Genomic DNA, 3,168 nt, shown 5'->3' with positions numbered 1-3,168 from the left:
GGCCTGGTTGAAAACAAACTACTTCTTGCTTAATAGAAAAGTATAAACTATCACATAACTATTGTCTTAACTACTCTAGTTGAGAATGGTTTTTCCCCTTATATTCTCAAGTAGTGGCCACCTCATGTCTTATGTGGTATGCTAATTTATTAACACAGATTAATTAACGTCTCCTGAAAGTGAAACAACATAGCATTGTACTAAAATGTAACCATGGATTACATAACACATGTACTGATGAAAATTAATGCCAACAACTTAAAGTTAGTAGCATGTGCCCTGGCCACACCTGAAACAATTTGTGTTTTCTGTATACATAGCAAAATATTAGCCCCGTGAACTTGAAATGTAAAACAGGAGCTGGTATGTAATGGATTAAACGAGTTTCAAAATGAAAATATAGTAGCACAGAGAAAGAACCCAATTTTAACCATGTTTTTTTCTCAACCACGGTAAGCCAATGGGTCTCATGTTTAATTTAGCCTACTTAAATTAAAAAGGGCTGCTAAAATTAACTGACAGTGCCATTTTTCTTGATCAATTGAAATATTGTGCTCAGGCAAAGGTCTATTAAGTTACGCCAGATTTTATGTGGGTATGTTAAGACTACTGTAAATTAAGACCATATCAGATCTCATAAACTATTACCGGTAGGTCCCTCTCAGTTACAACTGTCAACCTGTCTCACCAAGATCCAACCAATTATGAGGGTGCTAGTGGGGTTAACTGCTTAAAGTATAAAGACCTTTTCCATTATCGTAAGATTATATAATTTGCACCAATTAATAGCATCTGACAAGGGGATAAAAGTGTGATTTTTTACTTGTGTATGGAGCAAAGTAGACGCCAAAAAGTACGAAATTAGTACAAAAAGGTTACCACTTTCTAAGAGTAAAAATAGTCCAATAAGATTGAAATGACTTGTATTATGCCAATATCCACTTCGTTTTATTCCAACATTTGGGGACACTACTCCACTAACGAGCCTGCGTTCGCCGTGCCTACAATTGTGTTTTTCAGGCTCAGTCAACTCTCTCTTGCTTGGAAAGCCCTAAAAAAATGCCTCACCAGTACTTGCATTTTCCTATCGGTTTTCTCAGTTCTCCACCCTATAAATGTTTGCAGGAGCCAAAGTCATGGCAATCAACTGACCAAAGGACTTTTTCACTTCATAATATGTAGTCAGAGAAGCATTTCATATCTTATGAATTATACCGCCACCGCGCACCGGTGGCTCAGTTGGTTGAGCACCGGGCTGTCACGCGGGAGGTCGTGAGTTCAACTCCGGCCGGACCAACACTCAGGGTCTTTAAATAACTGAAGAGAAAGTGCTGCCTTTGTAATTACATCTGCAAATGGTTAGACTCTCTAGTCTTCTCGGATAAGGACGATAAGCCGGAGGTCCCGTCTCACAACTCTTCAATGTTCATAATCCTGTGGGACGTAAAAGAACCCGCACACTTGTCGCAAAGAGTAGGGCATGTAGTTCCCGGTGTTGTGGTCTGTCTTCTGTGTTGTATCATGGTTGGGAGGGTAAATGCTCGGAGATATTAGCTACACCAAGCTACTCTAAAATCCGAGGGTAAATAAAGATATATGATGATATGATGATATTGTAAGTCAGATCTTATTAAGAGATACTTTGCGAGCACCATCTGGATTCTCATCTCTTATCCTCTCTTTGGCTATTATGTACACAAAGCAATTCATTAGGCAATGGAAAATTGTTGTTTAACGTCACGTCATTTTAAGTATTTGGTCAGTTCCGTAATGTTCAGATTGCTATTAGCTAATGATTAGAAACTTGTAGTTTGTTTGTTCTTATTAGGCGCGAAGGTACCGTTGCTTCCTTCTCAGCGCACTCTAAACACAGATGCCCCAAGCTCAGTATGAGGGAACATAAGGATTTGTATGGGAAGACATTAGACCTGAGACATGACAGGATAATTTTACGAAAAAAATTCTTAATTAAAAAGCCTAACCTTATTGCCATTGCCATTGCCTCGGCAACCATCGTCTGGCGAAAACCGTATTGCAGGAATCAGGAGTAACTCTTCAACAGTCTGGCGAAAACCGTATGCAAATAAGATGAATGTGGGAGCAGGTTTTAAATCTCTAGATTTTATTGGCCAGGTATTCTAGAATCTAGCCCCCAAACGAATCGATAAAACGATGGACAAAGAGCTTCTTGAAAAATCAACAACACACGGCGACCATTGAGTTTCTGCTTGGTAACCTAGTCAAAAGACTCGCTGTGGTCCACACTTTCGCTTTGACACCTGGGGTCCCCTTAGAGATAAGATTGAGGTCAGTTTGCACATGAAATTTTCTTTGTCTTCAAATGCTCTCGATAAAATTGCACTGGCTTCTGTTAGGCTTTCTACATGATGTTCATAATTACTCAATACCCTTCGAACGAAAGTTGATTCGTACATCAGAACAGGTGATGATCTAATCTAAGCTGTAGAATTACAAAACTTACCATGAATTCCATTGGAAAAATGAATTTGAAGTTGTATACTCAGCCTTCTCAGCTTCCACCGAGCTTCCAGTGTCGATCGGACACCTCATCAGTTTTGAAGCCATTTTAATTGGCCGCTTGGGCGCTCTAAGGGGTTCCCTGGGTGGCAAAGCGAAAGTGTGGATGGCAACTTGCGGTCTAATACCCCTGCGAGTCTTTTGACTAGGTTACCAAGCGGCAGCTCATTAGTCGCCGTGTGGTGTTGCTTTTTCAAAAGGCTCTTTACAATCGTTTTATCGATTCGTTTGGGACACTAACAGCCGCCTGACATCGCTGGCAGAGCTTCAATTGCGCGGCTTGCAGATAGAAATGAAAGAAAAACCTTTGCTCTTGAATTCTATGGTGGAATTTGAACCGTGGGAACATTTTAACCAGGAGTATTTGAATTTGGTGGGATCGTGAGAATTGAGTGTTCATCCTTGGTATTTTATTATGACTGTTGACAACTGATGAACTGATAATGGCTTAAATCGCTTAACAGGAAGGAAGCGACCCACAATGGCAATAATGTTAGGCTTTGTAAGTGAAATTTTTTTGTAAAATGATCTTGTCATGTCTCAGGTCTTGTCTTCCCATATAAATCCTTTTACTATATACTCACTCAGTGATCTTGGTTCGCTATCTCGGAGTAATTTAGCATTATTCAC

At 39.9% G+C, this 3,168-nt stretch overlaps 1 pseudogene; it reads right to left on the bottom strand.

Moving 5' to 3' along the window:
• The window catches only part of LOC138036702 (uncharacterized), a 7,096-nt pseudogene extending 4,510 nt beyond the window's left edge, over nt 1-2,586 (bottom strand).
• Between the last annotated feature and the right edge of the window lie 582 nt (nt 2,587-3,168).

This window comes from Montipora capricornis, unplaced genomic scaffold (assembly GCF_036669925.1).
Source record: "Montipora capricornis isolate CH-2021 unplaced genomic scaffold, ASM3666992v2 scaffold_496, whole genome shotgun sequence".
Taxonomy (NCBI): Eukaryota; Metazoa; Cnidaria; class Anthozoa; order Scleractinia; family Acroporidae; genus Montipora; species Montipora capricornis.
This window is presented reverse-complemented; position numbering and strand designations above follow the sequence as displayed.